At 42.0% G+C, this 11782-nt stretch overlaps 1 long non-coding RNA gene across 1 annotated transcript; it reads right to left on the bottom strand.

The window, feature by feature from the left end:
• Nucleotides 1-9218: 9218 nt before the first annotated feature.
• LOC128085773 (uncharacterized) lies at nucleotides 9219-10204 on the bottom strand. Its single transcript, XR_008209089.1, has 2 exons — nucleotides 9851-10204; nucleotides 9219-9639 (listed from the first exon to the last, which is right to left on the bottom strand). It is a non-coding gene; the product is annotated as an uncharacterized LOC128085773 (long non-coding RNA).
• Nucleotides 10205-11782: the final 1578 nt, after the last annotated feature.

Genomic DNA, 11782 nt, shown 5'->3' with positions numbered 1-11782 from the left:
CTGTGTGCGAAACCGCTGCAGAAACAGTTAAATGGCTCCTTTGCCAAGGCCATGGAGTGAAATGTTACTACACCATGGGGTGGATTAAAATATGCATTTTCTCCTAATTGAGCACAGCAGACTCAGCTGGAGGTCCTGTCAGGAGAAGAAGAATAATTTGTCACAGCAAGAAATGTATAACTTGATAGAGCATCTATTAGGCAGTACAGTAAAAAATAAAGTAGGACTTGTGCAGGTTTGCTTTATGCTCCAGACAGCTTGGTATCTGAATGCTCTAAGTGAATCTCAGGCAGGTTGTCAGTGGACCATCCTGCTCCCTGCCCTCATGACTATCCTTGCACCTTGATGAGGTTAAGAATGTTTATGGATCATTCCTAGTCAGAAAGGTCCCATCAAAAAAAAAAAAAAAAAAAGCCATTCTCTCCATGCTTTACACATAACTGGGTAAAGCAAGCAGAGCTCCATAGCTTGTTCTAGCTCTTTCATTGCTCTATGAGATGGTATAGTGTAGTTTAATGGAACAGCCAAGTAATGGCTTGAGGATGCATCTAAGTGCAATGAAGAGCTAGGACTGGGCTACCCATCAAGAGCCACATTTTCCTCCTTTGGTAAGTACCTTGTTGTGAAAAGTGCATCTTTTGCAGCATTTTACATGGCTGGGTGATGCACAGAAATCCAGCCTTCAGCTCTGGCCACTGTTTGCAGCAACTCACAGAGTGCCATGCGGAATCGAAGGGAGCAGATCCTTGGGCTGGGTTTCACACAAGCAACCTGTCACACAGCTGTATGGCAGCTAAAACCAAGTAACTTTTATTCAGGCACATGCTTTTTTATCTCACTGGAAGGAAGAGCTCTAACTGACAGGGTAATTCATCATTCACCTGATGCACGAAGAAGTTGCGTGAAGGAGAGAAGCCACTCACATTACTTTCACACCGGTGGGTGCGTATGGCCTGTCTGAGATGCAGTAACCCCCATGCAAACACAGCGTTGCAGATCTGCCCTGCCCCATTGACATGGGTGCCCATTCTCACACCCATTTGTGTGATTTCTCCTGTCTGCCCCCAGAGCACTGCACTGCGGTTGTGCTGTGCGATTTTTGCACTGTCTGTTCTTATATGCATGGTATTTGTTCTGCAGAGATCAGCTTCAAGATCTGGCTCTTCACAAGCATGAAGTTCCCTTACATAGGCTAATAAGTATATATATAAAGTTCTTCACCCTTCCCTCACCTGTGTTTTCCTCCTCATCCATTTCTGTCACCTTTGCTCTCTCCAAATAGCCTTGTAACAGAGACTGTGAAAAATACATAATAGCGAAAAGATGGTGCTTTCTCCCCTTATGCAGTTCCTATAGTCAAAATCAGTATGGTGTTCTGAGATGACTTATGGTGCCATTGGTGCATCTGGGTAAAGAAATACTCAGATCAAAGATGTAGAACCGAGCCTTCCACATGCCCTCAAATCCAGTGCCACGTGTAATAAAATAGATTTAACTTGTTTGCGGTGATCTCTTTTTGTGAGAGGTGTTTGGAGTCTTATGGGTGCTAATTCATGGGATTTTTTTTAGCCTTGAGGCCAAATTCCTTCTACATTTGGACCTTATATGTCCCAGGGACATTTGTTGTTACCTTCTGGCTTTGCTGGATGTTTCAGGTTCGGACCCAGGGAGCCTGTGTCCAGGCCTGTTGTCGTTCTTTTGCTTGTTTAAAGTTGAATCTGTCCATGGTCATTTGGACCGACCTTCTATGCTACAAGCAGTTACCCTGAGAAGTCTGGGGATTCATGGTGCTGCTCAGGCTGTCTGCTGTGGAAATGTAGCCCTTTCGTGCAAGTATAGTTCATCCTTCTGCATTTTGAAGCATTGCTTACGGCGTAGTGAATTTAAAACGCTTATAATTACTTGTTTCCTTAGTTTCTGCTAATAAGGTGATAATCTCCAGCCATAACAAAATCCAACTACCTAAGTGAGATGCAGACCCTGTTTTAATTCCCACATAGCTTCTCATTCAGGCTTTCCGAAAGCAATTTTTGCCTTAGTCTGTTTCTGCATTTTACTGGGGCAATCAATTCTTATTTCTTTTCAGTCTACTTCATCAGCTAATGAGAATTGCTACCTCACTGCCTTTTACCTTCCCTTCTTTTTTAAATAATGCATATCTTTCAATGTCTCTGTCTGAGACAAGACTACTATTCTAATGTGTCTATTGTTTCAATAATATCCTTTCCTTTTGTTCTGGACCAGGGGTTCTACTTCCTATATGTGTCTGGCCTTAATGCACAGCATTTCTCTTGATTTTCTCTGTTTTAATCCAGTTTTAAATAGCAAATTTCATTACTTCTATGTTGCAAACATTTATTCCTCTCTTCAACATTATTTCTATATTATCTTTCTGCCTATTCCTCTCCCCTTCTGTGTCCTATTTCCCACTGCAATGATCTCATTTACCTTTTTCCTTTTTTTTTCTTTTTCTTTTTTTCCCCCCATGCTTTAAAATCAGACATAAAAATCAAGTGAGTCTTTCAATCTTCTTCCCCCAGTTTCTAGTTTAAAACTCCTGTTGGTCACGCCACCATCCTAGGAGATAATCACATGAAGTCCATTCCTAAGATCACTCATCCCTTTGTGATGCTCTTTTTGTACTGCAAATCACAGAACCTTGTTCAGAGCACTGCCCCACAAGACATAGGACTGTTTCACCTTTTGAATCTTACGTTGCTCTTGCCTTACTGAGGACCACCTGTAACTTCCTTCGTTTCAGCATTTCTGAATGCCAGGTCCTTTCACCTTGCAGCCAGCCCTGATCACAGTGATTATGGCAGTACTGTTTGGCTGATCATGGAGGACAGCCAGTTTTGGGTTTTTTTCTCATCAGGATGTTTTCCAGTCTGTATGGGAACTGCTGAATCACAGCCTGAACCTCTGATTGAATACCTGAGGTGAGCAATGAGTCAGCCACGGGAGCACAGGTGAAGGCAATTCACCTGTGCTGCTGGAAGGGGTGGAGCCTGGCTGCACCTCTCCTAGACCCATTTAAGAGCTGGCTACCAGTAGGGAGGGATGTCTTCTGGAGATCCACTCCACTGGAGTTTACCATGCAAGCCCAGGATAGGGTGAGTGTCCTTCTTTCCTACTCTAGCATAATAATTATATCAGCCAAACTCCTGGATATACTATATCATCTGTATATTCACTGATTGTACAAGCCCTACAAAACATTGTTGCTGTTAGATATGAGTACCTGTACAACTGTTTCCTCTTCTTAATATGAGCAGAAACACCTGCACAGTCCTCTGACTTTCCTTTTTTTTTTTTTTTTTTTTTTTTTTTTTTTCATGCAACCCCCTATGGGTCTTTCTTACTCTTTCTTTGCTACTTCCTTCTCTCTTCTGCTGAGTCTGAACATCCTTCTCATCTTTCGTGTTTTCATACTCCTTCCTCTTCCCAGTGAAGCAAATCTGTGCTTCTTTTTGCTTATTAGCTGATTCTTTTATCTGTTTCTTCTTCTATGGTCACACCTTCCCCAGGCATCATCATCTAATGATCAGTCATCTCTGGGTTGTAAATAATCTAGAGAGTCTCACTCACCTTTTGTCTCCAACATATACTTACATTAAGTATACATATACTTCTGAGATCCACCTAAAGCTCATTATCACACTATCTAGCTGCCTGTGTTTTGGAATACTGTGTTTGCATTCTCTTCCTTCTAGCATAGAGCAAAACTCTAGCCCTTCTCTTGCTACCGAAAGACATAGAATCATTAAGATAGGAAAAAAACACTGAGTCCAGCCTCAATCCATCCCCACTGTGCCCCCTGACCATGTCCCTCAGTGACATATATACATTCTTTTTTTTTAACGCTTCTGGGGACGGTGACCGCACCACCTTTCTGGGCAGCCTGTTCCACTGCATCACCACTCTTTCTGAGTAGATATTTTCCCTAATATCTACCAGTTAGGCTGCTAATATAGAACTCGGGGCAAAGCTGAACTGCACAGCCAGAATTGCATGTCAGAGTTCTGTCAAAGGGTGGGCTGGGTAAGAAGGTGGAATCCTAGATGTTCCTCCTTTGCTGTGTTAATTGTGTCAGTGCTAGCAGGAATAAAAAAGTATTAAAAGTTTATTTTAGACACTAAATCAAACAAATGTGTTATATGCACAGTTCAGGAATTAAAAATCAAGCAATACATCTTGGAAATGTTCTAAAAATGTTCCACTTAGTGCCATTACAGAGTATGAATTATATTTTGGAGCTGGGTTCCTCTCTGTTATTAAACACATTTGCTTGTTTCTCAGACTGTTTTCCTTCCTCTGATTGTACCATCTGCTGGTTGCACCACCACAGTTAGTTGTTGTCTCCCAAACATGTGATTATGCCTTCAGGTCGGAGCAGCAGCTGATCCTGCTCCCATTCCTGCGCTTCCACAAAGTGAAACAAAACACAGACAAAATGCTGACAGAAGGAATACACACAAGGGAACTGATCTGTGGCATCTTATGTTGTTATCATGCTTATTAGTATGACATTATCTCTTTTCAGTTGTTTCAGTAGTGAGATATTTAAATGATAGCGTCAAAATATTGGCAGCATGATAAATATTAGATGTATCCTAGCCCAAGAAAGATCAGCAATATGCTGTGCAACTTTTATTTTTTTCCTATGACTTTTTTCCTTCCCTTCTTTCCTCCTCTCTGTTTGCAGCATTAAGCAGTTCAGTTGTTTCAGACTTGTCATATCTTTCTACTTGTGCTATGTGTGTTTTTAAAAGGGTAGCTCCCACTTAATGCCACACTTGAATTATACAAAAGAAAGAAACTGTCCTACTTAGAAGAACACAAAAGAATTTTGCAAGGGAAGTGCTTGAAGTGGGATATGTCAAATTAAATAAAGACCATTGTTATTCATTTTTTCCTCTTGAATAGTTTCAGTTCTGAAGAGTCTAAATTTAGACTTGGAGCAGGAGGTATGGCTTCATGTTGTACATCAGGTCCTACATTTGGAAGAAAGATTTGTGTTGAGGAAGTGGCTGAGGAGTTTTTAGAAAAACCCCAAGTGCTTTGTTTCTCCAAGAAATAGTTTTCTGTGGTTGTATTTATCATGGCGGTCACCTTTAAGGGAAGGAAAGGATAAACTTCTACAGCAAACAGCTTTTCCTGATGCAGTCCAGCAGTGATCCAAAGCCAGGGGTTGTTCATATACAACAGAAAGCTCTTTCTGCTTAAGCTGATGACCAAACCGCTCTGGGCTTTATATCTTTATATGCCTTCAGTAGTCACGTGTTAGAATCTAAACCAACATCCCCGGGTGTTTGGGACCAATGGTGAACCGAGTCTGAGAGCTCCAGCAGTTGCTTCTGTCAGAGGGACAAATTCACGGGTTCTGCAATATTGCAGATATTGCAATATCACCTTTCACATAAAACAGAAACTCTTGCTGAAAAGCTGAATCAAATAACAGGAGAGGGCATCTTTTTCAGCTGCCTACTTGCTTCAAGCAGCATTCAGTCAGAAATCTACTTTTGCTAATGTCACATCTCCCAGTACTTATTTGAGCAATACCCATTTTTTCCTTTGTCTCAAGTTTTCTTTCAGCTTTTCTCACAGGTGCTGTCCACACAAAAATGCCCAGTGGCAATCCCTCCCTGCCTCTCTCCAGAGCGGTTGCTTGAGTGTGCCTTTGTGCTGGGCACTGAGTCTGCAGGACAAGACAGATTGAGCTCCATTTGAACATGGGGATGTGAGTTGAACAACTTAACATACACCAGCCCATCTTGGGGCACCCCATAGTGGAGGTGGTGTCATAGTTTCCTTTTGGAGGGCATGTTCCCAGCAGAGCCAAGGACAGGGACAGTTTCCCAAATCCTTGTCATGGGGACTGCTGAGCCCCATTTGGGTGGGCTGTGGTAGCAGCAAAGAGGCTGTGGGGCAGGAGGGACCTGTGGAGCTATGCAGGAGGAAGGAGCCCATTTTTGAGCTGTTCCTAGGGACAATCTACATATAATTAAAATTCCTGTGCAATCTGAATGCAGAACAGTACTTTATCAACTAAAACTTCTTTATTTAATCTGTTGATTTAATTATGAGCTAGTTAATTGAAAAATTCATGGTACGAGTTCTGAAGGTCAGAATACTCAGAAGTTCAAAGAAGACTGAAGCATTTGTTTCACTCAGGCTCTGACATTCAGTGCTGAGTTACAGAAATCTGCTCTGATTCAAACTGGCAAACTGATCTTGGGACTAAACAACTGAATTGCTAAACAAGAAGACAATTCACTTCCACCCATGAGGTACAAATGTGTGCACTGCCAGACATGGTTAGACTGTGATTGATTTATCTGTCTGTTGTGGCTTCCGAAAGACCCAAGGAGTAACTACTCTTGCAGAGATGCCACCAGCACTGTCCTGTCAGCCTTTCAGCCCTCTCAGGGATGTCTGTGTTGGTACCATGTCCTGGATTGATGGACTTGCAGGCTGAGATGCGCTGAGGGTGACAGAAGCCTCAGACCTCTGTGCTGTGGGTATTGGCAAACCCTGGGCCGCTTCAGGCTTTGTGCTGTCATTGTAGGATTCTGCCATTCCTGTCTCAGTAGAATGGTGACACTGGCATGGGCTCAGCCTGCCTACACATTTATGTGCTGTAAACAACATACTCTCATTTTAAAGAACTTCTTCTTTTTTTTTTAACAGTTAATCCATGGCATTTCTGACCCTTGTGGCTGCAGAGTACTTTGAAAGACATAGAACTGATTTAGTGTTGTTTTCCTCGATCTGTCAGTGGCCCTAATTGTTAGCTCTTAGGGCTCAGCTTCCCACAGGCCTTTCAGGGATAGCAGTTAAAAGCCCCGTGGTGGTTCGGTCTGTCTGTCTGTCTCTGTTTCAACTTTGATGTTTTAATGAGAAGAAATAGGGACAGGACTGAAGCCAGGAGTGGGAGAAAAAATGAAACAAGAATTGAAAAAATGCAGCGGAGGAAAATTTAAGATGTGACAACAGCCACAGTGAAACAAAGAAGGGGAAGAGGAAAAAAGGGAGGAAAGGACAAAACACACAACAAAAAGGGCAAAAAACTCACGTGCATAGATAGGTAGGTGGGTACTTCTTCTAAAGGATGACGCCTGTGAGAAGAAGGAAATGAATAAGTAATAACTATAAAGTCATTTAGTACAGATAAAACTGTTTGTGAGACTATCAGCTCCAGAGACCCTCCCTGGTGCCTGGCTGTGAGATTCCCCTAATGCTGCTTATGGGCAGAATTGGATCCTGCGGCTAATGTAGAGTTTCTTTTATCACTAACCCATGGAAAAACTGCCCTCAGCATCTACGGATGTTGCACTGAGCAGGGCCAGACTGGGCGCTGCTGTAGCCCAGCACTGAAGAAGTTGGGCTGATCCTTATGGGTCCCTTCCAAATCATAAGGAATGGAAACGTTTGCTCATGGCTACCCAATTTTCGACAACTGGCTGATGAAGTAGCAGGAAGAACAAAACAGCAGTGATGTAGTGAAATAATTTTCACGTTTTGCTCAGGTGTCCTATCTCTCCCTGAATGAAAATACAGCTAAGAGATATTTCAGCTGTAAGTTCAATATGCGTGCCCCCAAGCAGGGGTTGTTTCTAACTCTCCATCTACTTCTGTTGAGGTTATGTTGTTGTTTTTCTGCGTAGTGTGGCTGCATTATCTTAATAAATGATTTGTTGTGAGAAATTATTTTCCTTTAAAACATGTGACAGCTGCACAAGTTTTTAATAAAGTGTTTCGAAAATGCAACAGGCTGAAAAAACTGGGCAAGAACTCAACTTGGTAATAAACTGAATATGCCTCTAATTGCATTGAATTTACAAGTAATAGGATGAAGCAATATTGGAAATTACTTCTGACTGAAATTCGGTGCCTAAAGGCTGACAATGTTCCCTCAAACTTCCAGAGACTGAATAAAATTGCTGTATCATTATTCGTTTCAAATTTCTGCCACTTTGAATCTGAAAATGAATGACAGCAGGCTGCCTTCCTGCAGACAGACGTGCCAATAAATGTGCCACAAAAGCTAATATTTTCTTTGAGACAAGATTTATTTTTGGACTTCAATTTACATTTACTGTAAGTTGATCTGGCTGTGTGTAACACCAGGCTCAGTATGTACTTAAACCCACATGTTTCCCTGGGCTCAGCCTGTCGATCTAGATGATGCTCATCATCAGGCTACATCTCTGTGCCCCATGCCAGCAATTTGGGCTCAGTCTTAATCTGTGTATGAACTCATTTTCTATCATATGTATAAATAATTAACATCTTGATTATTGAAACCCCATCAGATAAATTCCTTTCATAACACAAATCCATAGATAGAGGCTGGTTGGGAAGGTGACTTTTTTTTTTTTTCCATGACCCTGAATTAAGTCCTGTGTTGACCAGAATGACCATTAATCACTGTGATCAGATTACTGACAGAGTTACCAAGTGGAGTCACTTCAGGCATCTCAGTTTACCCAGGAAAGAGGCGCCGGGTTTGCATCACACAATGAGCCCAGCAATGGTTTCTGTGGGTCAAGGCTGATGTATATTTGCGCAGCCCCATGGATCTTGTCTGTCTGTCTGCGTTCTTGAACCCCTTGCTGATAAATCCAGGATTGCTTCCCGCAGCATGGGTAACCTTACTTTTGTGCCATAAATAGATTTTCAAATGCCTCATAGATAAAAGCACGAAGAAAGGGTGTGCTCGCAGGTCAGGCACAGTAAATCAGACTGCTTCACAGATTGCTCTGGAGTTTAAATATGTTTGTATACCACAGGGAAGGAAAGCACAGACTCCATGGCTGTGTCCGTGCCTACTGCTACTCAGCACAGTGTGAATGAGAACACAACTGAGGAGAAAATATTAAAAGACATTTAAAAACTTGTCAGGCCAGTTATTAGGTTAAGTAACATTCTCTCTAACCTCAGCTTTGTGGATCAGCTTTCCTGATGAGATCACAGCAGGTTAATGCAGGAGAGAGAGAATTGGAATCAGAAACAGAGAAGTCCATCATCCCCAGGAACAGTAGAATGTGTGACACGATAAAACTGTGCTCATCAGAAATACTTCATCTTTTCCATGCCTAGGACAATGTTTTGGCAGTATTACAAGGAATGAAAAGGGCCATACACGCAGTTCATCAAAGTTAGTATCTTGATTCTTTCAAAGCGTAAATAATAAAACAGGAAAATGCATTTCCAGGTTTTCTTTTCTTTTCTTTTTTTTTTTAAGGCGTGCTTTGAGGAATACACCTCACAGGTCCAAGCTAAAATGAGTTTCTGTCACAAGACCCAGGTCCTTCTGACAGAGAAAAATGCTGAACCAATACAAACAAAAAGCTGCTGGAGGGAACAGGAGAGCTGCCACCCAGGAGTCACATGTCTGTGGTGATAGCTGCCACAAGACACAGTCAGAATGGCAATCCCCATATTGCCAAAGTGCTTCTGCACTCCCTAAGAAACATTACAGGATCTGTTGCATAGGCTTCTTTTGAAAGAGAAACGATCTATCACCTGTGCCTTCTGGTGTCTCTGCTGCCTTCCTAGCTGCATCTCCCTCTCCTGATGCTTCCAGGCGATGTGCCTTTCAGCCGGTACTCCAAATGATGCCATAATGTATCAGCCCTGCCAGAAGACCACACACAGGAGATGGCTGGTAGGACTGACCTTTAATCTACCAACTTTCACTTATCTGAGTCTTCACCCAATGCTCTACCACCAACACGCAGTGTTACAGGATTGGGCATCTTCAACCTCAACACCAACATGTTTCTATGCTCGTGTATGGGACAAGGGCAACTCTGTAACAGAATAGAATAGTTTAGTTGGAAGTTACCATCAAAGTTTACTGGGCCTGACTGCCCTGACCTTCCTGTCCCCTTTCCCTCCCATCCTGGATGTCATCTCAGCCCTCCTCTTAGCATTACTCACACAGTAATGTGTGAGCAGTACTTACACCTGTACAGATGCCACTGAAATGTACACAGGAGAAAAAAAGATAGGTATGAAATCTGTACGAAAGGCCATCTCAAAGATAGAGCTGGCATGGCAACACTGTATCTTGTCCTTGAAGGACTAATGCAACAGGGAGCTGAAACTCTGCAGTTGTTTTGTGACAGCCTGAGCACATCCTGCACCTTCCTTCTCCTTCCCTGGTGCAATGGGAGTGACACACACTATCAGGCAAAAGATATGGCCATGGGTATTCTTAGCACAAGCCTCACACACAGCACAGTGTGACATGTTTAGCTATAATTCAGCATGGTGATGCCAGCCAAATTAGTAACCTGCTATCCGGAAGACATTTAGTAAGTCACAAACAGCCCGAGGAAATCCCTGTCTGTACTTAAGACAATTCAACAGAAGCACATGCGTTCATCTACACAGGAAATCCAAAGGAGTTCCACAGTATATGCTGCTTGGTGGCATCCTAGCAGTATTTGTTGCTGCTTCCTGCAACACGTGGTTTATGCTGTCCTGTCTTCATGAAGGGTGAGAGAAAAGCCTGAAAGGCCAGATCTACTTTATATTCCAGTATTTTATTAATAAAGAAAGAGGTTCTTAGAAAGCAACAGCTAGGAAAGCTGGTGCACCTCCGTTGCTGTGTTTTATTCACAGGGCTATTGCTTCCTCATTTGATATAAATTAGGAGGCACTTAAAAAATAAAAATTCAATCCAAACCCATGTGATTATTTCAGTGTACTTTTACTTTATATTATTGTTTTAGCTAGATACAATGTCTATATTTAAAATATATGAAATGTAGATGCACTTATGTTCAAAGTGATATATGATAAAGATAGGAAAAGGTGAACTCTTGATATATTACAAGTCTTTCATACCATGAAATAACTATTGCCTATTATTTTACTCCTGACATTTTTATTTTTAAGGGAATTTCACTTGATTTGTATTGCTGACACCACTGATATGTTGCTTCCAGTGACCTTACATCCAGAATCAGTAGGGTGTGACATTTGATGGCCCAGATAAAAAACAATAATGGTAGAAGAGAAGGTTTATTTTACTGGTCATAAATTAAGTTTAAATAACTCAGAATTTATTTTAAACTCTTCAGTACTTTTTACTGTCTATCCAATAAATGTATTTATTACAGGCAGCTTAGCTCACATTTTCTTGGTGGAGCAGTTTACTTAGATGCTTATGTGCAGCCTTGCCTTTATCTTGGTAGAAAGCAACGCTTCCCACAGATGAAAGGAGATTGCTCTCAGGTACTAAATAGAAAAGAAGCTAACAGCACTGTCTTCTGAGGTTGCCTACATGAAAAGGGGTAGAAGAGTGAGAGCAGCAGCTTTTGACATGTGTAAAATCAATGAATATTAAGATGTTATAATTACAAAACAAACAGGAGAGTTTGGTAAAGCAGATAATGATAACGAGAATAGATAGAAAGCTTACCTTGTCCTGGGCTCACTTAGAAAACTCCAGCAGAGCAGATCTCCAGGAAAGATCCTTCCCCACTGGTAGCCAGCTCTTTAATAGGTCTAGGAGGGGTGCAGCCAGGCTCCACCCCTTCCAGCAGCACAGGTGAATTGCCTTCACCTGTGCTCCTGTGGCTGACTCTTGGCTCGCCTCAGGTGATCAATCAGAGGTTCAGGCCATGACCCAGCAGTTCCCATACAACATGATGCACAATAGTGAAGATGTGGGTTTGGAGAATTCTGCAGCATCTCTGTTAGTATATGTGAATAGGGACTGACAAAAGTAGGTTGTCACACCTGTTCATTACCTTTTTGTGCCATTTGC

This window comes from Tympanuchus pallidicinctus, unplaced genomic scaffold (genome assembly GCF_026119805.1).
Source record: "Tympanuchus pallidicinctus isolate F22 unplaced genomic scaffold, pur_lepc_1.0 scaffold3, whole genome shotgun sequence".
Classification (NCBI taxonomy): Eukaryota; Metazoa; Chordata; class Aves; order Galliformes; family Phasianidae; genus Tympanuchus; species Tympanuchus pallidicinctus.
This window is presented reverse-complemented; position numbering and strand designations above follow the sequence as displayed.